Consider the following 24,679-nt stretch of genomic DNA (forward strand, 5'->3'; position numbering starts at 1 on the left):
GTGTTGGCGAACACCACAGCATCACACATGACAAAAAGGCTACGTACGGGATGAAAAGTGTAGGGGCGAGAATGCATGTTGTTTCTATGGCCCTGATTTGTGGGGATTCTCCTTGAAATGGGTGAGCCGTCCCTTAATTTGACCTGCATCCAGGTGTTGGTAATAAGCCTCACCATCATCCTCAATATGTCAGCTGGCAGTCCCTAATACTAAAGTTTGTGCCACAGTAAGTCTCTCGGAATGCTATCAAATGCAGCTTTAAATCGATAAAACAGGTTTATAGGGTTGAACAGCTCCTGTAGACTTTGTCGCGCATTAACGCCAGTGCCTTCAGATTTACTAAACTGCCGCTGTTATCTTGGAAGCCACACTGATTGCTGAGAATGATCATCGTGCCATCTGCCCAGGCTTTCAAGTCATTGAGCAAGAAAGTGGCAAATAGTTTTGCATCATTATCAATTGCTAGGGTCAGCTTTGGAGCCAAATGTTGACACCAGAACATGGGCTTCTATTGGAATTCCCAAGGACATATTATCAAGCCCATTTAGCGGCCGTTTTCTGCCACTAAAGCGGTGATAACTTTAAAGCCGTTTCTTGATAATATGCCCCCTAGTTCTATTGTAAAGCGCTATGGCACCGTTGGGTAAAGTTTGCGCTATATAAAATTGCATTGAAAAAATAAAAATGTCTTGAAACTTTCTAGTTACTCAAAGATCTCTGTGCTTTAACCCTCCAAGCCATGTGTTAAAATGCCATCTATTTCGTGTTCTTAAAGCCCGCCCACGCGCGCCCTCCGCACGTGTTAGCATTTGTCCCATGTCATCACGTATCGAAGCCGCAACTGTTTCTGGTGCAGTCTTTGGGGCCACGCGCCGCCCCCCGTGGTCGTTTAATGCTGAAGCTCACGAGCCAGCACGTGCAGACCGAGGAATAAAGGGGCCACTCTTCTGCTGCAATTCATCAAAGCTTCACAGCTACAACTCAGTTCCAGAGAGTGGTTCGGTGACGCACGATCTATGAAAAGGGAGCCTCGCGATACTTGAGGCAGTGCGAGTGACATTAGAGCTGTTTAAAAATAGGTACACGGAGCGGTGTTGCAACAGGTGCGAAGAGAGGCTTGTTAGACCGGGCTGTGCTGTTTCATGCGGTATGCCATCTGAGTCGAAAATCAATGTTTTGTATGTTGTATTTATTGCTAGGAGCGTACTATCTGCTGCACCGGATGTGACTGCAATCTGTATACCAAGGCGTCTGAATAAGGAGACGAGGTGGCCGAGTGGTTAAGGCGATGGACTGCTAATCCATTGTGCTCTGCACGCGTGGGTTCGAATCCCACCCTCGTCGGATAATTATTTAGTTCTAAATATTTTGTCTCGATTTTAACAATGAATAGAAAAGTATTTTTTCCCAAGCACCAGTCAGAAAATTGACCTGTCCCATGTTATTGGAAGAGAAAAATACAAAGACCTCTTTTATGCTGACTCTAAGGGACCAGCCACTTCCCAGCATTCCACAGCACTGATTTGACATAGATTGGGGTCATTTCTTTTAACAACTAAAGTGAAGGATACAGTTAATTTTCCAGATGTTCCCAGAAAAGTTTAAAAAAACAAAGCATTGAGAAAGCAATAAGTATACCTTCTATATTGAGTTGCAACTAAGATTTTTTTTTTTAAAAAAAGCCTGCTGCAGTGAAAAAAAGAAAAAATATGCTTTCTGTAAATAATGCACTTATGAGATAAATAATCAAATCTGTCATTAAAATAGTCCCTCGTGCTATGTAATGCACCACAAGAGGCAGATGGCTACACCGAAACAGCCAACGTCATGAACTAAAGCCTGTCTGTGTATATTTTAATACATTGGTAACAATTGATTTCACAGTCAGCTACATCATCATGCCAGACCTAAACATCTCCCTCTCCCTTGCTGAAGTAAAGAATCTCTTCACTTTAAGTAGCGAGATGGAAGGGCAGAAAGACAGATAGACAGATCGGTAGGTAGGTAGGTAGGTAGGTAGATAGATAGATAGATAGATAGATAGATAGATAGATAGATAGATAGATAGATAGATAGATAGATAGATAGATAGATAGATAGATAGATAGATAGATAGATAGATAGATAGATAGATAGATAGATAGATAGATTTACAAACATCTGCACACAGTTCCCAAATAGAACATACACAGAGATTAAATGGGCATTTACACAATGTTAAACAAAGAGCATAAAAACACTTAAAATGAGGGGACAGAGAGTGGTCTAGGTTCATGAACATTTTGAGAATTTTAGAAGCGACACTCACTGTGGATGGTGTCCACAGACACCGGAAGTGAAGCAAGCAGGTGGCAGCTGGTATTGGTAAGGTGAATGTAATAGTTAATAGGACTGCAACAATATTTAGTTGGTTTCTAGTCAGTGTTCGACAATAGCCATTCTGAAGAAGGGACAAGGAAGGTGCAATTGGCTCCCTATAGTCAGCAGTATGGGTCTTTCTGACATGGGAGATGAAAGTGAAAGCAGCTCACACCCTGATGAGCAGGTAGAGGCGCAACACTGTCTCGCAAAATGGAGCAGCCCACGGGCACAGGAATAATGATTGACTCAGAGGCTGGAACAGGAAAGAGTGCAAAAGTTCAGGAAAGTAGCCTCTCTTGACTTAAAAAGCAGAGCAATTTCTGAAGAAGCCCTGGACCTCAACAGTTTTGTTACATTAAATTAACACGATCCTAAGGTCCCAGAAGGGAGCACGGTGCTTTCTCTCAATTCTCCGACTTTGGGCTTTTTGCCATCTTTAAAATACAAGATCTCCTAATTTCAGGCTCATAATGCTTTCCCAGGAGCTGATGTCAGAATAGTGAGTGATAACAAAAAAAAATGTATGGCATATATTATTGGGCCTAATATAATTTACAAAAATATTGCCCCATTGGGTGTAGATTTTCTCTTATTAACTATAATCGGGTGATACGTTGTTAGGAGTAAGGGTGGGAGGCAAACTCCGCTCTACCTGCGGAGTTTGCAAAGTTGTGCTACTCCGCGCTTCGTCTAGAGTGCAAAGTCCAGCAAAATTCCTACAACCGCCAGCGGAGCTGAGTCTGCTGGCACCCTCAGTGCCACTCACCTCTAATTTGGTGCTTGGAAGCTACTACTTGTCTCCAGGGCCGGCTCTAGGGTGGTGCGATCGGTGCCACCGCACCGGGCGCTGACTTGAGGTGGGGGCGCCCTGTTTATTGTTTTAAAAGCACCAGATGCCACGTTCCTTGTCCAGCAATTTTCAAGCATCAATAAAAATGTCACGATCTCTGGTGATTAATGTACTTCCTGGTCAGGGACCTGAGCTTTGTCTGGTAGACGAAGTTTCAACTCATAATAGCGCAGAAGGTTAAATTGCCTGCTGCAAAGAACGTGTCCCATTCAGATCACAAAATGCATATACTATAAAGAGGTCAATGGGTTATCGCTTTTGTCAGAGAGATCCTTTTGTTACTTGCAGTTTAAGAGTTAAAATCCTAATATAGAGGAATGCGCGCTTAACTGTCCTCAAAGAGCTGCATGCAAACTGCAAGGAATATATTACAGTTACAAGTTTTTTGCCCAGTCTTTTCTTATCCTAATATTGCAAAAAGAGTTAATTTGGATAGAAATCAATTATTATTATTTAAAAAAAAAAACCCTAACAATGGTGTTACATTTTAAATTCTGAATTTGTGCTTTTCCAGACCACAGACTCTTAAATTATACTGCCTACCAGTATGGATGACATGGAACTCCAACATCTTGTAGGCCTCTGTCTTATGTAACATTTCGTGGCGAGGTGGTCAAGGGGGGCGCCAACAAACATTGTTGCACAGGGCACCACCAGTGCTAAAGCCGGCCCTGCTTGCCTCTGTCACCTGAGCTACAGCTGCAAACGCCACCCAAATAGGCCCTCACCACATACATTCAGCAGAGATAAGGGACTCAACCTGTTGCGAGTGGGAGAGGATATTGTTGAGTAAGGCAGGGTAGCAATTTAGTCCCAAGCCAGAGACCCCCTACATTAGCACCACTACCAATCCTATCTAACTTTAGTGGGCAAAGTACCTGTCGTCCTTCTCGATGCTCATCCCGAATCTGATTTCGAACTCAGAATCCTTTCCTGCTTCTCCAGATCTCTGTTCAGCTTCAGGAACCAGAGGCATGGACTTGGAAACCGGACTCAACAAAGGGTCATCATAGTGGAGTCAGAATCATGGAAATAGAGAGCGGACATGTGCAGCTTTCACAGCACCAAAAAACTTAAATATATTTCCTGTAGTGCCACCTACTTGGCTGGGCGGTGGGTGTGGGGTAGGCGATGAATTACGGGTATGAGTAGGAGGAGGAAGAGCAAGCCCTTTCTCTCTTTCTATGTCCTTGTAGGCACCAGTCAGTTCCTGTGCCTTTGGAAGTGATGTCAATAAGCAAGCTGTCCCCGTGGCAGTAGCGAACTGAGCTGGATCGACCGAAGTGGAGACTGGAGAGCCGAGGTGCCGGGCTGGCTGGCACAGCCTTCTTTTTAAAACATGTACATACATTGTACAATTGAATCATACACATAGGTACTCTTTACCAGCTATGGGGTGGCCAAGCAATATACTCCGCCAGACCACGGAACTCTGTGAATTTGGCCGAGTTTTTCAGCAACTCCGCGGAATTCCACAGAGTGAACTCCGCAAGCTGCGCCCACCCCTGATTAGGAAGTCTGTAGAACACAATATTTTTCACAGGCAATATTTACACCTTAGTGTTCTGCTACCACTCCTTCTTGGGTATTGGTTCCTCCAGTTTGCAGTTTTACACTAGCACTTCCACTTCAAGATGCTAATATTCCATTTAAACTTTTAAGCCAATGCACTCTACACCACTGCACTCTTTGACACTCTACTCTGCAAGACTGCACTCTGCACCACTGAACTGTACACTACTCTTCACCACTGCACTTAATACCTCTGCACTCTTCTCTACACCACTCTATGCCACTACACTCTACGCCACTCTAATCTACCCTGGACTGCACTCCCCACACTGCATTCCACATTACTCTATGCTACTGCACTCAGTGCCACATGTCTGCACTCTATCCTTCACCATTCCAGTTTACCCTGCACCACTTCACTCAGCTCTGAAACAATCTACTGTATGACATTACACTCTACTCCACTCTACGTCACTCTACTCCACCCAGCATCACTCCACTCTATGCCATTGCACTCTATGCCACTGCACTCTATGCCACTGCACTCTACGCTGCTCCACTCCAATTTACACCACTCTACCCTATGTTACTGTAGTCTACACCAAAGCACTTACCACCACTTTTCTCAAAACCAATGCATTCTAAGCTATTGCACTCTATGCCATTCTACTCTGCACCACTGTACTTTATGCCACTTCACTCTAGGTCACTCTATTCCACTCTAAAACACTCCACCCTATGATGCTCTACTCCATTAAACTCTACTCCACTCTCTGACACTGTACTCCACTCTATGACACTCTACTTAGCAACACTCTACTCCACTTTATGCAACTCCCTCTACACCACTCCTCACCACTTTACGCCACTCTTTTCTATGAAACATTACTCCACTCCACTCCATTCTACACCATTCAAGCACTCCATTCTACGCCACTCCACTCCAAGCCTATAGCTCGCATGGGTGAGACCTACCGGTGCTGCCAATGCTTGTTTAATAAGTTCTAGCCATGGTGCATTGCAGCTGCGCAGCTGTACAGCATGCCTACAAAACATTGGAAAAGCAAATAGCTTTCCTAGGCAAGCTCTATTGGCTGTGCCAATGATTGTTTCATTCACATTGGAGAATTAAGAAAGATCAAATGCCATCTTGAACTGATGCTGATATATTTGTTTATGTGTGTTGGGCGTTAGCTTACACATTTGTTCGTTTGCCCATCCTGCATGGCTCACTTGAAGTTCCAGGTTCATGTATACTGATATTGACAGTTTTGGAAGGGGGACTCATCACTTATCATGTGCAGTGCTCATTGCATGAGGCGCAATTTAAATACAGTGGGAGTCACCTCTCCGTCAGCTCCAGTGGCGCAATCGGTTAGCGCGCGGTACTTATATGGCAGTACTTGCAATGAGCAATGCCGAGGTTGTGAGTTCGAGCCTCACCTGGAGCAGTTAGTTTTATTCCTTGACAAACGGGTTCTCTTTATTGATTTTAACAGGAGGGAACAAGGGTTTGAATAACACGTCTGAAAAGGCCACTGGATTTTTTGTCATCACGTAAATGGACAATGGCATAAGAACCAGTGGCGTTTCCAAACATGTTATATCAGACCAGAGACGGTTTGCCAAGACAAAAATCCACCTGCTCCAGGTGAGGCTCGAACTCACAACCTCGGCATTGCTCATTGCAAGTACTGCCATATAAGTACCGCGCGCTAACCGATTGCGCCACTGGAGCTGATGCGCAATAGCACTCCACTATATTTAATGAGTATGAATAGCAGTGCACAGAATATTCACCATTATCTGTCTTCTCAAGACAATTTATTTGTGGAAATATTGCTCTAGTGTGCTTTCATTTCTTGAAAGCCATTTAATACAAATGATAATACTCGATTTACCTGCTCATTCATCCAATATCGAGACTTGTAGCCGGGCTAATTGTTTTGCAGAGCACCCGGTGGCCACAAGTCTCGATATTGGATGAATGAGCAGTTAAATCGACTATTACCATTTGTATTAAATGGTCTTCAAGAAATGAAAGCACACTAGCGCAATATGTCCACAAATAAATTGTCTTGAAAAGATAGATAATAGGAAATATTTTTCGGAAAATGTGAAATTAAAAGTATTCTGGCAGCGGTGGGATTCGAACCCACGCCTCCGGAGAGACTGGAGCCTTAATCCAGCGCCTTAGACCGCTCGGCCACGCTACCGTATGAACATAGATTTCAGAACCATAAACAGAGTGCAAACATGCCCTGTGGTATGCAGACCACTCACATTAATTCTGACTGTGAACTACATCCCATAGCATTTTGCAAATGGCTAGTGCTTTCTTGCAAATACTTTCTGAAAAGCTAATATACTTTCTAAATAGACCGACGGAGCTTTGGCAAGGTCCGAAGTATGCCAGGGAACTTCCTGCTCTAAAAACAGAGAAGGTTAAGAGGAACCAAGAATCAGGTCTTGAGAGACATTAAAAGAAGAAATTATAGGCAGAAAAGTTGGATCTATACCTAGGATCACCTTATCTCGGAAAGTCTTGAGGAATGATTCATGATAACGGAGAACCCCTGTCTCCCCAATCTACGACCAGAGTAAATTGTCACAAGGAAAAAGACCATCAAAGTGAGAAACTTTAGAGAGACTGAGGAGGTTCAAAAGGAGCACCTTGCAGAAAGGACAAAACTACTGGGAGATCCCAAGGCGGCATTGGAGTGTGGACCACTGGTCTTTTTAAATGAATGCTACTTAACATCCTGCCGGTGTGGTCGGCCACTGCCACAGTCGCAGGAGGGTCTTCACCTCTCTAACACCATTGGCCCTGAGATCCTTGCCTCGTGGTCGGAACCCCACATGGAACCCTTTCTCTGCTAGCGGTGGAACCTGGGAATCTGCTGCTGTCCCCTCATCCCTCACAGGGGGCATGGCCCAATTGCCTTGGTTAAGTGCAAGCATGCAGACCTCGGCCAGCAGGCCAAGATTGACAAGACCCGCACACCTGCCCGCAGGACGGGTGTGCCCTGAGAGGCAACAGGACCTCCACCTGAACAAGTCCCCTCCGTTGCGCCAGTAGCCATTAAAGGAGCTTTCTGATTGACTTCTGCTGCTCGCAGCTTTGAGGTACCTTACACCCGACTCAAAAGCAAAGATGAGGAAGTCTGATGTCTCTTACAAGAGGCAGAAGGTGAGACTTATGGTGTCATGGATGTTTTCATGGAACCGTCGACGTAGGTTGGTGGGAAACATGTGTTTTGTGTTTCTCCCTTAGAGTCCCGCGTGCTATGCCCTCCTCTGTGTGCACATGCCGCTCTTCACGGTGTGCCCGCCACCACCTTTCACTCGACCAGCTCTCCTTGGCTTCTCAACCTTGTTTTTCCCCCTGCATGTGGTGCTTCCTGTCATCAATGGGCATGAGTGTCCTGCTGCAGCGTGGTCTCAGGAGCCCAGCTCCTCCTTTGACTCCTTTTGTACAACCTTGAGCAACCTCTGGAGTCCCCACCATGCATCCCATGGGGGCTTCACCTCATAGGGAACTGGCCCCCCAACTGCTCATACTGATAATACACGCCAGATTTGTGGGAATGGCATTGCAGCCGATGTCGCACCAAGGTGGAACTGGACTTCTCATAGAACAGGGGTTGCCGAGCAACACAGTACTCCACCCGCTTCCGGAATTCTGCAGAATTTGACAGAGTTTCTCGGTAACTCAGCGGAATTCTGTGGAGTGGAACTCCCTCACCTCCTCCCAGGCCTATAAATAGCTACAGAGTGGCTGGAACTTCATGCAGCGGGTGCCAAGGCAATATATTTCTGGAACAACACCCGACTGGTGGGGCTGCCTGAGGGCCAGGAGGGCCCACGTCCAGAGACATTCCTGACTGACTTGATCCTGGATGCCCCCCAAGGTCCTCTCCCCTGCTTTATTCTGGAATGTTCCCACTGTGCCCTGGTGCCCTTATATTGGAAGGTGCCCACTGCGCCCTGGTGCCCAAGCCCCCGCCTGGCGCTGCATCCCACCCCATGATAATACGACTTCTAAACTATGCAGAAACTCCATACTTCAGGAGGCGCAGGAGAGAAAAGAGGTTTTCTGCAACTCCTCCCAAATCCTACTTTTTCGGGATTATACAGCCGGGACGCAGCAGCAATGTTGGTCTTTCATGGAAGCTACTCAAAAGATGAGAGCCATGCAACTCCAGTATTCACTACTGTAGTCTGCACAACTGAAAGCTGTACACCATGAGAAACACACTTTTGAAACACCGGAGTGCATGAAAGTGAGTGGAGGACTTACATGGACAACAGGGGAAAAGAACACCCCCAGGCACTGTGAAAGCCCACCAGAGGAACACTGGGACGCCTCAGGGTCGCTCCCACCTGGGAGTAAAAGGCAATGAAGTCTCCGGTTGCAGCATCGACAAGAGACCCTGGACACTGACTCCGGCTCGCCTTTCTCCAGTGGTGACAACAGACCTTGAGATGGAGACCAGGGTGAGAGTGGAGGTGCTGAGAATCGAGGGGGGGTGGGGGTGGAGGGAGGGTGGTGGGTCTGACGTAGGGCGTCGTATATATGAACAGCACAGCCATCAAACTGCTCGAACCTATGTTTATTAAGGTGGCTTAAACAGCCATGCCTGGGACCCAAGGGAAGTCACCTAGCTGAGTTTTGGGGAGGCAGATACTTTGGGTTAGGAAGTATGTGGTGGAGGTAGTCGGGCGAGTTTGGAGGGCAGTTTTAGTTTCAACCACTTTAGAGCAGTACTGGCTTGCAACACATTGTGAGGAATGCCACTCGTGCAACACAATACCGCCATTATTATACATGTCGGCTGATAGCAAAATTATTCCTTGGGGCGTTAATGGATTGAACAACAAGATCATACGAGGAGCAGTCCTGTAGTACCTCAAAAACCTTTGCCTCTAACTAATACTACTGCAGGTAACCCACCTCTCAGGTACTAAAGGTGGATTCCTAGGCAGACATGGCTTTTCCAGGAGGGTCTACCATGCAGGGTTCACATCAGGCTCTAGAGGGGCCGCGATCTTCATACATTGTACTTTTCCTTTTAAAGTGACAAAAACATACACTGATTCCCTAGGCCGCCATGTGGGAGTTTTGGGCCGGTTGGAGGGCATTACCTGGTGTTTTGTGAGCATCTATGTCCCATCTGCATTGACCGATAGTGCATTGAATACCCTCTCCGGCCGGATCCTGGAGCTCCCCATGGGTAAACTGGGTATAGGAGGGACTTTCATGCAATTATGAACCTGTCTCTGGGTGTCCGTACACTGGGCACCAGTATCTGTGCCACCCCTCTGCCAGCCTGAGTCTCTTCACTGGTGTTCGTGCACGCATAGAGAATGCACTACCCAACCACCTGTGCGTACACGTATTACTCGGACACCCACAGCTCACTGCCAGGTTAGACCACTTCTTCTTCCCCTCAACCGACAGACAGGCAATACAGTCCTCAGCTATCCTCCCCATATGCCTTTCCAACCACTATCCCATGGGACTGAGCCTAGGAGGCCTCCCAAAAAACTGAGGCTCACCAGTGGTGACTGAACTCATATAGACTAACCGATGGGCGTTTCGCAGACCACATCCGGGAAGGTATTGACGAGTACTTAGCCCTTAATGTCACTCCCCTCCCTCATCGCCATATTACTTTGGGAGACACTGAAAGCAATGATGCAGGGGCACATTATGTCTTCCACTGCCGGACACCAAATGGATGAGATTTTGGTCGACTGAGCTCAGACCTCATGAGCCGAGAAGTAAGCTTACACCACGAGGCCAGGGACAAGGCACTCTGCTGTGTAGAGGCGGTCAGATTAGAGCTAAGGAGTAAATGAATGGAAAAGCCCAGGAGGTGGTGGGTTGCCTCTCAATACCGCACATACAATATGGGAGATAAAATGGCAAACTCATGTACTGGTTAGCACACTAACATGCAGCACAGAGTGGTGGCGGGTTTCTATGACCCCATGGGTATCGTGACGGCTGCAGCCACAGATATCACCAATATATTTGCAAACTGCTACAGTGAGCCCTATTAAGCTCTCCCCACCCCTATAGTGGAATATGAAAACCCAATAATAAATTATCTCCCCGCGGCAACACTACAGCCAGAGCATAGGGGTGCTCTAGACTTTCCCATTTCGGATGTTGAAATCTACGCAGTGATCAATGCCATGCCAGCTGACAAAACCCCGGGCCTGAATGGCTTTCCCTCAGAATTCCCTCAGAATTATAAAAGAGATTTGCCAGCTTACATGTTGAACCACTAGAAGGCCTGTATTAAAAAAATGTCCATATGAGAGAACGACCGCGGGACCTCTTAGGTGCGACCATAGTGGTAATTCACAAAGCAGGGAGAGATCCCCAGACTGTACCTCTTATCACCCTATCTTTCTCATCAATACTGAGGTGAAAATATTTGCCACAATCCTAGCCACCATGTGGGCCAGGGTGATGAGTCCTCTGGTCCACACAGACCAAAATGGCTTCATGCCAAAACGGGTTACCAGAAACAGTATCAGACGCCTGCACAGAGCTCTCAACCTCCTCTGCTGTTTCCCAAGATCGGCAGCACCTTTAGCCTTAGACTTTGAAAAGGCGTTTGACTCTGTGTCTGGGCCCTTCATGTCCCAGGTGCTAAATATAATGAACTTCGGTTCATGGTTTATTGCATATGTCGGACTCCTCTACTCCTCCCCCAGGCTTGGGCGCATCTCAATAGCCTACTCTCTTGCCCCTTCCCATTGAACAGCGTACGAGGTAGGGCTGCCTACTGTCCCCGCTCTTATTTGCTCTAATGAATGATCGCTGGCAGCGTGGATCCATCTATATGCCCACTTATGGGGCATTGACTGGGGTGGGGTAGAGGAAGGAGCTTCCCTCTACAGGGACGAAGTGTTACTGTACCTGGAGCGCCCACATCTGTCGATTCCCTGAATCTTTCAGACATTCCCAGTCTATGGAGCAGCCTCAGGCCTCAGTGTTAACTGGCACAAGTCAGTGGTGGCCCCAGTGGTGAGGATGGATGAGGTGGCTCTGCCCATGACTCTGGCCCTCTGGCAGCCATCAGGCCCTTTAAATATCTGGGAGTAGCTCTGATAGAGAACGGGAGACTACTGGAGACTCAATGTAGAGCCATTGCTATGTATCCTCAAACTGCAGCTCACGGCTTGGGAACAGCTCCCACTCTCGGTTGCGGGGTGAGTGGCCCTCAACAAGATGGGGAGAGAATGTGGCCTTACGGCTAGGGCGGTTGACCTCGGATCTGGGGAACTGGGTTCGAGTCTCGGCAGGAACGCACAACATTCTGTGATTCTGGGCAAATCACTTAATCTCCCCGTGCTTAACAAAATGAATGTGTCCATCTGTAACGCAACTGGTGCTCATGTAAAGCGCTCTGATACCTTCGGGTCTAGTTCGCGCTATATAAAACTCCACACAAAACAAAAAGATGATTTCTCTCCAGCAGCTGCCCTATATGCTATAAAACTACTCCCACCCGCTGTCCAATATATTCTTCTGCAGACTGCATGCCACCCTTTCCGCATATTTGGGGGAACGTGGCCCACGCAAGTTTCTTTAAAGAAGTTTGGCACAGACAACAGGGGATGAGGGGCTAGGAGTGCCAGACATACAGCTCTACCACTGGGCGGTCCACTTACTCCCTATTAACGACTGGCTATATTTGGATAGCGGTAATCCTACAGTCCGAATTGAATTGCCGGAAGCTGAGCGGTATGGGGTTTAACACTTGTTTATGGAACAGACACCGATCGACCTTCTTTTAGCCACAATGCTTCCGATCGAAAGCTGGCCCCTAGGTTTGAAACACATTAAATGGATCAGAAGGCCTACACAAGGTGAGTGGGCGACTGGCTACCATCAGTGACACCTAACGGGATTTGAGCTATGGGACAACATAGGTATTTCTACACTGTGAAATGTTTGAACTGCATCACACATTAAATTGTTTACTGCATTAGTAGCAGAATATGATCTTCATAGATCCCACTTCTTTTGGTTCCTCCAGATGAGACACGCTCTGGAACCCTATAAACAGCCCCTCAGTGCTTTACCTGACTATAATCCTCTCCAGCCCAACTTAACCCTTGAGGTAATAAACAATAAGGTCATATCTACACTATATAAAACATTAATTATGAACCCCCAAGACTCTTTCTCATCATTGAGGGATTGGTGAACGGTAGACATGGGAGATCTGGATGATGAGGATTAGCCAGAAGCCAAGATGGCAGCCAACACGTAACCAATCTTATCTATGCTGCGCCTAGTGGAATTCAAATACTTTCATTTTATATATTAAATCCCTGAGGATCTCTACAAAATGCATAAGTCCCTGGCTTCCGAATGCTCTTGATATGCTGGAGAAGTAGACACCCTGCTGCATAGGATATAGAGTTGTCCGTTAATACATACATATTGGTCTAGAGCACGCGGCACTCTATGCAACATCCTGGGCTACCCAGTGGAGCGTGAACCTGGCAGGGCCTTACTGGGAATGCACAATGGGTGGGATAGTCCAACTGAGGACAAGATACTCTACAATATTGGTTGCCTAATAGCCAAGAGGGATATTGCTAAGCACTGGCACTCAACAGAGGTCCCCACAATGGCGGAATGGCTATGCAGCATGGATCACTGTGCCCTCGCAAGACCTGTGACTGCCTTGGGAAGCGTAAAAAGATATGGAGGAAAGGGATTAACTGCTATCAAGATGTATTGCTGTAATCTAACAGTTGATGTATCCCAAGATCTCCGGGCACTGCTTTGTTATGTTCTTCGATTTGTGTTTGTCATAACCAGCTTCAATGATGTGCCTCGTTGCCGCATTTTCAGATGTTTCTGTACAGGCTGCCTTTTTTTACTTCTGTAATAAAACAAAATAAAAGGTATTTTATAAAAACATGCTAATATGATGCAAGACAGGAACCTATATGACAGGGGTACTCACAAACTTTCTCTTGGGGGCCAAATTTACAGTGTGGTTTGTGGCCGAGGGCCGCACCTTGGGGACGGGTTCATTGGGGGAGGGGGCGGGGCAAGAGCAACAAAAAAAACTGTGACCATGAGGTGGAACACAGGTCCCTGCAGCGGACGCCTTCGTCCACTGAGCCACCGGACCCGGCATACACATATCTCTCTATCTCCCTCCCTCCCTCCTCCGTCTCCCTCCCTCCTCCGTCTCCCTCTGTCCACAGTCTCCCTCCGTCCTCCGTCTCCCTCCCTCCTCCGTCTCCCTCCCTCCTCCGTCTCCCTCCCTCTCTCCTTCTATCCGTCTCTCTCCCTCTCCGTCTGTCTCCCCCTCTCTGTCTCCCTCCCCCTTCTGTCTCCCTCCCCCATCTGTCTCCCTCCCTCCCTGTCTCCCTCCCTCTCTCTCCCCCTCTCTCTCTCCCTCTCTCCGTCCCTCTCCGTCTACCTCTGTCTCCCCCCTCTCTGTCTCCCCCTCTCAGTCTCCCCCTCTCTGTCTCCCCCTCTCCGTCCCTCTCCGTCTCCCTCTGTCTCCCCCCTCTCTGTCTCCCCCTCTCAGTCTCCCCCTCTCTGTCTCCCCCTCTCTGTCTCCCCCCTCTGTCTCCCTCCCTCCCTGTCTCCCTCCCTGTCTCCCTCCCTCTCTCCCCCTCTCTCTCTCTCCGTCTCCCTCCCTCTCCCTCCCTCCCTCCCCCTCTCCCCCTCTTCCCCTCTCTCCCTCCCTCTCCCCGTCTCCCTCCCTCTCAGTCATGGTTACCTTTTTCCTTTTACACTCATTATTCTGAAATTAGTGAGTGCTTTTGCATGAAAACAGGGCCCGGAAGGGACCCGTTTCAGTGCCCATTGCTTATATTCTTTCAAAACATAGGCAGTATGGTATAAAAAGACCACATTCGTAAACACACAGTCGCTGTACACATTTTGTTTTCCAATTCACCCATCAAGCAGGTATTTCAGTACCTCCAGGCAAGGTGCACTTTCCCACACAGGGAAAACAATTTTGTTTAAAGAGAGAGGAGTAAACAAAAGTATCACTTCACTGGCAAACACTGTAAAGTGGCGCTAATGTGTTTAGGTGTAAATAAATCATTCTGGACATCTTGCAACCACTCTGTCTTGCTTTAATTAGTTATTTATTTTTCACATTTGGAATGTTTTATTTCTCTCCACACGGAGGCTGCACTTGTGTCAGAGAAAGACAACGTTTCCAGCAAAAATGTTATTCTTTTTTGGATCCATTTCACAGGGGAGCAAATAAACGAAAGGAGGAAAGAGAGGGTAATACCCGTTTCTTGAAGTCTCGGCTTTCACTAACTGAGGAGGGAGACAGAATGAGAGGGAAGACTCTGAGGCTTAGATGCCGTCACCGTGGTGTGCGCGCACAGTTTAATTTATGGGGACTTGGGGAGGCTGAAGAGGATTGCTTCCAGGCGCAGCTGTCTCCCTCGCTTAGAGTGAGGGGGCACCTGGAGCATGGGGGCCCCCGCACCGCGGGGGCTGCGTTATGCCCCTGGCAGCTGAGGCAGGTTCCCTTCCAGGGCACACACACAGCCCCACCCGAGTGCTTCACAGGTCTTTAAGAGACCATTTGCATGATAACGAGGCTTTGTTGTATTTCACCTCTTAGCGCCCCAGCAGCTCCAAGTGTTTGCTGACACTGTTAAACAAACACCGGTACGATGTCTGCAAGGTCCGCGGGCCGCCAAGAAAGGCTTGCCGGGCCGCTGGCGGCCCGCGGGCCGTACTATGAGTACCCCTGCTATATGACATAACGACAATGGATTTGGACATATTAGCCTAACTTTTTACAGTCAAAAAACTTTTCAAATCAGAGCTTATCTCTTGGCAGCTTGTCAAGTGACAAACTGATTAGTTTGAGCCTGGGCAGATCATGCGCTGCTGTGCGAGGCATGCTGTATTGAGGTATGGCATAGAAGCTCCGCCCATTTCCTGCTCATCTTTTCAATTGGCTCCTGTTACTGTCCTTTCAAAATTGTTGCTTTTTATTCGTGTATAGGCTTTGTAGTCCCTCCTTAGTACCGCCTTGGCTGCATATGTAACCTCCCATAACGACTGTACTTCGTAACACGGTGTGCTTTATCTAGTCAGCGAGTACGATTTTCTTTAATGATCTTCCCTATTCCACCCATGACGTGGCAGCATGCCGTCACCTTTATATTGTGCATTTTTTCATTTCCCCCACAGTCCACTTTAACTATAGCGGCTGCACTTAATTATTTAATTAACTGCGCGGTCCAATTTCACTTTAGCAGCTGCGCCTATTTATTTAATTTACAGCGCGGGCCGGTTTCACTTTAGCAGCCGTGCTTATTTATTTATTTAATTCACAACGCGACCACTTTCACTTTAGCAGCTGCACTACAAAAACTTTATTTATTTATTTATTTTTACGCTTTTATGTAAAAGCGCCCAATACACGCTTTCACTTTAATGTTGACCGCACCCCTTTCTTTGCACGCTGCTCACTGTAACCTGAATACGGCGAGCAGTGTCTAAAGAAAGGAGCGCGGCCACCATTAAAGTGGTCTCGCATTTGCGAGAGTTTGAGCTATTGGCATTAGAAATGACAATGCCTGTTGTGCGCTTCAGGCCGCTGATGGCTTCCCAATTGCTGGCACCATCATCGCTCCATCTTGCGTTCTCCCCATTTCTCAAGGACATGTATACATCATGCCTCTTCTGGTGTTCAGCCCTCCCCAGGGGCACCGGCCAACTACTGCTAAACATAAGCAGCGGCCATTTTAAGGCATTGTTTCGGGACTACTTTTGTATTTCTTTAGAAGCGTTTTTCAGGAGAATGTGGAGGTTTTTTATGGTAAACAGTATTAAATATCTTTTATTTGTGTGGCTTCTGCTTTAAGAAGTGTATTACAAGCACTGCCTTCCACAAACCAGCAGTAGTTTTGCCCTGCTTGCTTTTGCATACCGTGTTCATTGCTGGTCTGTAAGATTCTGCTCCCCATTTTGTCAGCGTAAATAGGGCGCCCACAAGAAATATTTTGTTACTACAGTGTAGTGTGAGTTATGTCCACTCTTTCACAGACGCTTTCTTTGTCGCTCTTGATCTCCCGCTACACGTGCAATCTATTTATAACACAATTTTTAGGAATAGTGTGGGTTTATACGCTAGTCAACAGAAGGTGTTAGTTTTATAGTTTGTTACATTTTTTTTAACCCAGCAAATTACTTCCAGATTCAGACAGTTTGCTTTCTTCTTCATATTCTTGCCTCATCATTTTGCACACAGTCCACCCGCCATGCATTTAACTTTCAACGTTTATTTTCATGGGACTGCAGTACTAGTGAAAACACTGGAACAAGTGACTTTGCCTCCAATCCAGCATCTTGCATAGCAAACCAGTGTTCCTATTCAACCAGAACACAGTCGCTCTAATCGGAACTCACACATGGAGCCACTGTTATGATAAAATGACAAAAATGTTATTCTGCAATGATGTTTGAAGGCTAATATAGGATTATAACAACAAAGGCTTGTTTAAATTGCCTTGAATGACGTTTCTATTTGCTACTGAGGATTCCCATTTATTTATCTTTAAAAAAAATAAAATTAGACCCCCCTAAAAAATGTGTTTTGCTGTAAATAGTTGGGTACAAGTGTTTTCAGTCGGGTATGGTAAAGTGTCAGTCGTATTTCACCTTGGATTTTTACATGCCCACACTGACAAAAACACACATATACACACACACACTATCGCATCTTTGTTTTAAAGGCCCTAAAAATGCTGATTCAATGAGAAAATGTTGTGTTTTAAGTGCCCCTAACCATATGCCCTCCTCTCTTTTTCCTTTACCCATGAAATCCTCCTCACGTCGTGCTTCGTATATAATGTGTTTTAGCAGGATATCCCAGCTTGACTTTTGGGAAATCTGAAGCTCACCCCCCCAATCTTGCTGACCCAGCTACCCCCCTGAGGCTGCCCAGTGAGCGGCGACCTTACTGTTTGGAGTGTCCTCTAGTCGTCCATGGTGGCTTTGGTAAACTCTGTGGGGCATATTTACAATAACTGGCGCATCCCTGCATATCAGCAGGGATGCGCCAGTTATTGTGCGCCACAGCTCCGCCACCATGGATGCGCCGTATTTACAATGTGGCGCACCATGGGGCAAAAACGGCACAGATGCGGGATGCATCTGTGCCGTAAAAGTGGCGCATTGCTGGAGTTGCGTTGCAAGCGCGACGCAGCTCCAGCAATGTTCTGGGGGGCCCTATCTTGTTAATGCTGCGTCGATCCTTACGCCTGCTTCAGGCAGGCGCAGGGTTTTGACGCAGCATGGGCCTAAAAGTGACTGAGTGAAATCTTGTAGATTTCACTCAGCCACTTTTAGGAGGCGTTCCTGCGCCGGAACGCCCCCAATGCGCAAGAACACCTACATGTGGCGCAGGGCTTTACAACGTGACGCATCTCCCAGAGGCGTCACGTTGTAAGTACCCCGCACCATGCCGCAGGATTTGTGCCACCGCTGCGTCACAAAAGTGACGCAGCAGCGGCGTAAATGAGGCGCAAGGGGCTTGTAAATCTGCCCCTGTGTCCTTCCGTACTTTGGTCTTTATACATTTCTACATTTCTGATAATCAATTCCGCCATTGAGTACAGCGGAGCAGCGTACATTTGAAGTCCCACATATATACAACTTTCGTCCAACTCTCCACACTTTTACTTACTGATATTTGATTTAACGGTTTGATTACATTTAAACTGTACTTTCCCTTTTTTGGTCTCGGTTCTAGACGGCAAGCATGCACTGTCTCAAAAAACAGACCTGTTGTATATTCTTTGTGGTCCCCTACAAAAAGAAATGACTTTGCAAACGCATCACAGCCAGTTTCCTTCAGAGCAATAACTGAGCAGGCCTTCAACAAACAAAAAATTCAAATATTACTGGAAATGACCAACATCTAGGGGGTAGTTATTGAAACACCACTTACCTTTCCTCCGCAAGGAGAGAATGTAATTTTGACATTTTATTGGCAGTATTATTTGTGTAAATTTAAGCATGTTCTTTTTTTCCAGAATAATCTAAATATATTACATGATGTAGAAAGTGACAAATGTAGCATTTTATTTCGAACCATTTTTGAATTATTGTTTAGGTGTGACCTAACCTATAAAAGTATCTCTTTAGACGGCATACTTACAGATTCCAATATATATTTCAATTACATTTGGTATGGTATTTTTATATGTTTAAAGGGTGAGCAACCTGTGTATTTCTTTCCAAGTGCTAGGCAGCAGCACATTCTAAAACTGATATTTGTTAAATTTTTGCGCCTTATGTTTTTTATTTTAATTTTAAACTATTTTGCTTGCTTTTTATGAAAATGGTTTGTTGGCGGCCGCAAGGGGCCAATGATCGTTGTTTCTTTAGTGGAGACAGTATTGTTTTAGACCTTGTTTAATATTGTATATGTTGTCTTCCATGTGAACATGGCATTTAATTCACCCACCTGCACAACAAAGTCCTTTGCTGCCACACACTAGTGGCGCGGTGACGCTGCGCCACACCTTGCCTTGTGGATACAACAGCCCTGGCCGTGGCACTGATGTTCTTGAACCAATAGCCACTGAAGGACCATAAGACATATTCACCAACATTTGAGTGTATGGGGTCTTGTGATGTAATATAAAATAAGTGAAGGTTCACTTCCTATAAATCATATCAATGTTTCTTTAAATAATAATAATATGGGTAATCAGACCCAATAAATAAATGGATTGTTTAACCCTATAACAAGTGTGCTTACAAATCAGCAAATTATTCCAAACGTTCACCACCGAGTCTGAGAACCCACTTAATGGGCAGACTGCAATGCCCCCTCCTCCCCCCCCCCATTGCCTAGGTGGCTGTTGTAGTGAACCTCGTGTTTTTTGTATGACAAGGACTCGGCTTGCGTTCACGTTTCTTGGAGCTTCAGAACTCATTGCTGCTGCCTGCGCACTCCTCCCCGTCATTGTTCCTCAATGATCCACTATGGTGCAGCGGTGGCTTGTAGCACCTTAGAGCTTCACATTTGCCAGTACTTTCTTTCCCATTGTTGTTGCATGCGCACTCCCCCCTGTTGTCGTTGCTTGTGGGTCCAGGCTGCTTAAAAAAAGGGCTATATGCAGTACCTAATTTGTGTGCATTTTTAAATGTGTGTGTTTGTGTGTCTCCATCTTTGAACATGCATTTGTGTGTGCATGTTTGCATAAATGTTTGTATCCAAGCTGCTGCACCTGAGTGTGTGAATGCCTCTATGTGTGCATTTTTTGTGTGGTTGGCATTACATGTCTCTGTAAAAGTGTCTGTGTGTGATTCTATAGAAGTGTATATCGAGCTATATATGCCGGCTGTTTCCACCCCAATCACTTTACCTCCAACCTTGACGGCTGCGAATCATGCTCCCAGTTCCATCTGCCCCTGCTACATCACCACTTCCCTTTCTGCTGCAGGTAAACCCCCTCCCCCTTACACTTGCAGATGGCTTAAAATCATTAACATTGACAAAGACAACAGCTCTTGCGTTGCTGAGACTTATTGGCTTTGCCAATGCTTGTTTCTTTCTTCCTTCCAGAGCGACTGAATCTGAAGCAAGGTGTGAGGTTCTGACTAGACTCTGTTTGACCTCCACATGTGCTCGACCTTAACGCATCACAGACACAAGAAATCACTCAATGTTCTTGATTTGAGGTATCGGCGACTGACCTGCTCTGCAGAGGAAAATAAGAGGCCTCCATTCAGGGTTGGTTTTGGGTCAAAAATAGGCCCGGGCACCCAAACAAAAAGTGGACCACATTTGTGGATAGCGCCTTTTCACAAAACACTTCTTCGGTGTTTTAAGTATTATAAGAGGGGGGTTTCTCTAAAAGAGGCAAGTTTTCTTAAGTTCGCTGAGATAAAAATATGCAAAAGTTGCCAGGACTCTTTGTGTAAGGATAAGTTCACTCTGGTGAACCACACCTGAATATAAGTAAGGCCACTTCTGCTCAGGCGCACTGCCCCTGCTTAATCAGCATACATTAATGAGAATGGGAATGATAGCTCCTCCCCATTGGTAAAGGGGGGGTAATATTGGCCTCCCTGAATCCAGAAAGGCCGCTCAGGCCCCCACTAGGCCGCTGGCGGCATCTGAACAGCACAGACGCAGCCCAAATCAGCCACCTCGCTGGTCAAAAACCGGCCCACAGCGGCAACTCAGAGTTGGCCCATCTCCCTTTGCCCGAGTGCCTGTCTCAGCAATTCGACCCTACCTCCATTGCCCTACTGACCACCTTGCAGCAGATAACAAATGCTTTTCCCTCTCCATACACCTTGGTGTCAGCACACGCCAATGGGATGAAGGGGCTGAATATGCTTCAAGAGCAGTCAATGGAGAAAATAAAGTCTGCAGATTTTCTTTTAAGTCTCCCACTTTCCTTTTATAAAATGTTGGCATGTATGCCAAGGCCTGCTTGGAATCTAGATCGGAATTGAGAATGGTCGTCAGAATCAAGAAAGGTCCAACCCTATACAACATGCATGTACTGTTGTACACACGCAATCCCTATATGCTCATAACCTAATAAGTAGGTTGGAAATGTCTAGTCACTCCATCCGACTCAGTTTTAAATGGGGATCATACCAAACAGCACTCAAGTATTTAACAGTAATATATTTATGAATTGTTGCACCTAATGATGGAAAACACCTCTTGCACTTTGAAAAATATATATGTCACGGTGTTGTGCAGTATTAATTGTGATGTGAAGCCTGCTAATTACATGTCTCTGTGGCGCAATCGGTTAGCGCGTTCGGCTGTTAACCGAAAGGTTGGTGGTTCAAGCCCACCCAGGGACGTGTATATTTTGATAAAATATCCAAACTTTATGGAAACGTTGAAAATTATCCGTTTAATTGAGTCAGCAAATATCTCTCTAAATTAACCCTTTCATTTTTCATTTAACGCTGTACCTAGGCTTGGTATGAAAATCACAGTACGTTAAAAAAAATAATAATACGGCCATTCTTAGGTACTGGATGCTCTTCGCTTTAAACTCATTTTTTAGACAAATGAAGAATGCGGCTAGCGATACTATAAAAACCTTGCTGCTAACGTCGCATAACGCTGACAAATCAGAATCCAGTCCGTGGATTCCTGCTCGCCTCACGTGCGTTCGGTGAATACAGTTCGCGTTTACACTGATGTGAATCTAGCCATGCACGTGCCGCGGTGCAAAATCGACGCTTTCATCTGTTCTCCATTTACTCTCGCCTCGTATTCAACAACTGCCTTTTCTGTAAATCGCCTCTAGCTGTCGCTGTTGTGCCACTGCACAATCCAGTGGAAAGACGAGCCTGGTTTCTTGGTCAGAAGAAGGGGCGGTAATAGAAGCAGCCACCGAATACTGTGCAGCACAGGCTGCTGGGAAGTGGGGATCATGGCCGACCGGACCACAGTTTATGAATATAGAACTTGAGCACTTTTGTAACTTTAATAACAATGCCCAGACCTGCAAGGTCTACACTCAGTACTGTTTACTCAAAAATGTACATTATTTGAAACGTAACCTTCAGTGTTGTGTTGGAACTACCAAAATTAGGACTCTGCTAAGTGCCATGTATCTGCAGTTAGGCTAACACATTTGACTAGGTACAGCCTGCCCAGTTGCGTTGCATCTAGGGTTAATATAATGCATTTTAGTGCATGTGCCTGCTTCACCACAGTACCTCCTCATCGGACCTCCCAGTCACAGTCATTACCCCCAGCCCTGCAAAGTACCACGCATCACACGTTAGACTAACGCTTTTCAGCGTGGTGGCTCGCATCACTGCACTGAAAAGCAAAGACATGCATAAATTATAGCTCCCCTTCAACTGTGAAGCTAAAGCGTTACTAGTATTCATGCACCATACTGAACCTGGAACGAAGCTGGAGTAGCAGCGCGCCGTGCGTGCTGCTCCCAGCATGCTTTGGGCTTAGCTTAGAGTCCGCAGCTCAGCTCTAGCTACTAATCTGGTGCAGTGTAGAATATTTACCCAGAATCACGTGGCTTTGATACATTTGTCAACAGGCCATGGCTCACACACTTCAATAGCCAAGGACCAAGGCAGGACCGACGTTCTACTGCTGCCGGCACAGCGCAGCTTTAGTTCACGATAGTAAGGTTGCAGGCTACATTGGCAATGGCAGCACTGCTCGGACATCTATCACGGTAAATTTAAAGCAGCACAGTAAATTTAATGCAGATTCAGCGACCGGATCAGACCCGACGACCCACCTGCTGCTGAGTGAAATGCACAGTCACCGCTGGCCGCTGGAGTGGTTCCTTCAGGGGCGGCTGGTGACATTTGAAATTGATGGGCGTAAAAGTTCAGGATAAGTGTTATGTCGATAGCGAGCGAGCCAACTATCATAGGAGGGACTTGAGGGGAGAGGGACTTGCAAAGTGTGTGCAAATGGAGCATTTTACAGCAAATTTGAGAGGGCAAGAATGTTTATAAAGCAATTCTGAAGGTGTAGACTTGAAATATGCAAATACATTACAAAATACCCCATATCTTACAGCACTAAACGAGCCTCCTCTGCTCTACGTGCCTCTTCTACCCTTCATGCCTCCTCTGCCTTACGTGTCTCCTCTGCCCTCCGCGCCTCCTCTGCCCTCCGCGCCTCCTCTGCCTTATGTGCCTCTTCTACCCTCCTTGCTTCCTCGGCCCTCCACGCCTCCTCTGCTTTCTGTGCCTCTTCTACCTCCCATACCTCCTCTGCCTTACGTACCTCCTCAGCTTTACGTACCTCCTCAGCCCTCTGATCCTCTCCTGCCTTATGCTCCTCTTCTACACTCTGATGCACCCCGTCTACGCTCTGCCCCCCTTCTGCCCTGTGATCTTCTTCTGCCCTCTTCACCTCTTCTACCCCTTTCCCATCCTCCTCTCCCTGCGCCTCTCCCATGGCCGCTTCATCTGTCTTCTTCTCCTCCTCTTTGCCTGACCTCATTTTCATGAACACCGAGGCCAGGATGACGGCCAGCACAGTGAACAGGAAGGGCGGCGAAGTAAAAGTCCACCGCTGTCTCCATCTCTGCTCCGGTCCAAGCTGGACTCCGTCAACACTTGGCTGCCTTACAGCCTGCGGCAGCGCCTCAGCCTCTGCCTACGAACTGTAGGCGCAGGCAGTTGCGAGCTTGCGAGCCGCTGACGTGTTCTCGCTGCCTACGAGTGCAGCTTCTGCCGAGTCAACCGGAGTTCGAGGCTCAGTCCGCTGCCTGTGAGCGCCCGGCCTTGATTTTTGCTTGTAAATAAATGGCAGGCTTGATGAGGCCCCTGTGAGTCCCAGCAGGCTCTGTCAGCTACCAGTGAGCACAGACTCTGTTGTTCCCAGTCGCGGCTCATGAGGGGGGGGGGGGTCGCGCGGGGGTGGGGGACGGGGATTTAATTATAAAAAAAAAGGAAAACTTACCTCACAGCCGGTCCGCGCCACCTCTGCTCCCCTTGGCGCCTTCACGAATGGCACTGACTGGAGTGGACTGGCAACCCCTCTCAGCCAATCCTGGCACTGCCAGCAGCACCAGGATTGGCTTAGGGCACAGTTGCTACTCGCCCGCCTGCCCATTAGGAGACCGAGGTTTGAGCCTTTGCTCAATCCTCGCTCTCCTAATGGGCATGCGCCAGCCAGAGCAGACACTAGTGCGCATGACTGGGCACGGCGGAAAAATTTGCCTACCTTCCCCACTCATGCACACTTGTGCTGCTGCCTGTTGCCCCATGTCTGACAATCATGTCAGTCAACATGATGCCGGACGGCCCACCCCCTTCAGACTCTGAAGGGGGTGGGCGATCTGATGTCTTGCTGACTGACATGATTGTCAGTTCTCCCTCGGCGTCTTTGAACTTAAGTAAACTGATTACTTAAGTTCAAAGACGCCGAGGGAGCTGCGGGCGGGGGG

The 24,679-nt window shown here is 47.0% G+C and overlaps 5 non-coding genes across 5 annotated transcripts; 3 read left to right on the plus strand and 2 right to left on the minus strand.

The window, feature by feature from the left end:
- The first annotated feature begins 1,262 nt into the window (after positions 1-1,262).
- Positions 1,263-1,344, plus strand: TRNAS-GCU (transfer RNA serine (anticodon GCU)). Its single transcript has one exon. It is a non-coding gene; the product is annotated as a tRNA-Ser (tRNA).
- Positions 1,345-6,079: 4,735 nt separating this feature from the next.
- On the plus strand, positions 6,080-6,174 carry TRNAI-UAU (transfer RNA isoleucine (anticodon UAU)). The gene is made up of 2 exons: positions 6,080-6,117; positions 6,139-6,174. It is a non-coding gene; the product is annotated as a tRNA-Ile (tRNA).
- A 192-nt stretch (positions 6,175-6,366) lies between these two features.
- TRNAI-UAU (transfer RNA isoleucine (anticodon UAU)) lies at positions 6,367-6,461 on the minus strand. Its single transcript has 2 exons — positions 6,424-6,461; positions 6,367-6,402 (listed from the first exon to the last, which is right to left on the minus strand). It is a non-coding gene; the product is annotated as a tRNA-Ile (tRNA).
- Positions 6,462-6,857: 396 nt separating this feature from the next.
- On the minus strand, positions 6,858-6,939 carry TRNAL-AAG (transfer RNA leucine (anticodon AAG)). The gene has a single exon. It is a non-coding gene; the product is annotated as a tRNA-Leu (tRNA).
- A 14,580-nt stretch (positions 6,940-21,519) lies between these two features.
- On the plus strand, positions 21,520-21,593 carry TRNAN-GUU (transfer RNA asparagine (anticodon GUU)). Its single transcript has one exon. It is a non-coding gene; the product is annotated as a tRNA-Asn (tRNA).
- The last annotated feature ends 3,086 nt before the right edge of the window (positions 21,594-24,679 follow it).

Source organism: Triturus cristatus, chromosome 12, assembly GCF_964204655.1.
Source record: "Triturus cristatus chromosome 12, aTriCri1.1, whole genome shotgun sequence".
NCBI classification, from domain to species: Eukaryota; Metazoa; Chordata; class Amphibia; order Caudata; family Salamandridae; genus Triturus; species Triturus cristatus.